Here is a 218-nt window from a genome sequence, read left to right as displayed (position 1 = left end):
CTTCATTCTTTGTGTCTTTCTTTCCTTCTTTGGTTGCCCCTCGGACCTCTCCTAGACTTAGAGCGGTCGGTGTCTCTAGAGAGTGCGTAGATTCATGGATATGCGACAGAAGAAGAAGAAAAAGATCATCTTTATAGACCACTAACTTTGATGCTACTAGGAGTGTAAACGTATGTAGATATCTCACTCATCTTTCTCCTCATACTACTCCTACTACT

Source organism: Cystoisospora suis (genome assembly GCF_002600585.1).
Source record: "Cystoisospora suis strain Wien I chromosome Unknown contig_1098, whole genome shotgun sequence".
NCBI lineage: Eukaryota > Apicomplexa > Conoidasida > Eucoccidiorida > Sarcocystidae > Cystoisospora > Cystoisospora suis.
Note: the sequence above shows the minus strand (reverse complement) of the source record.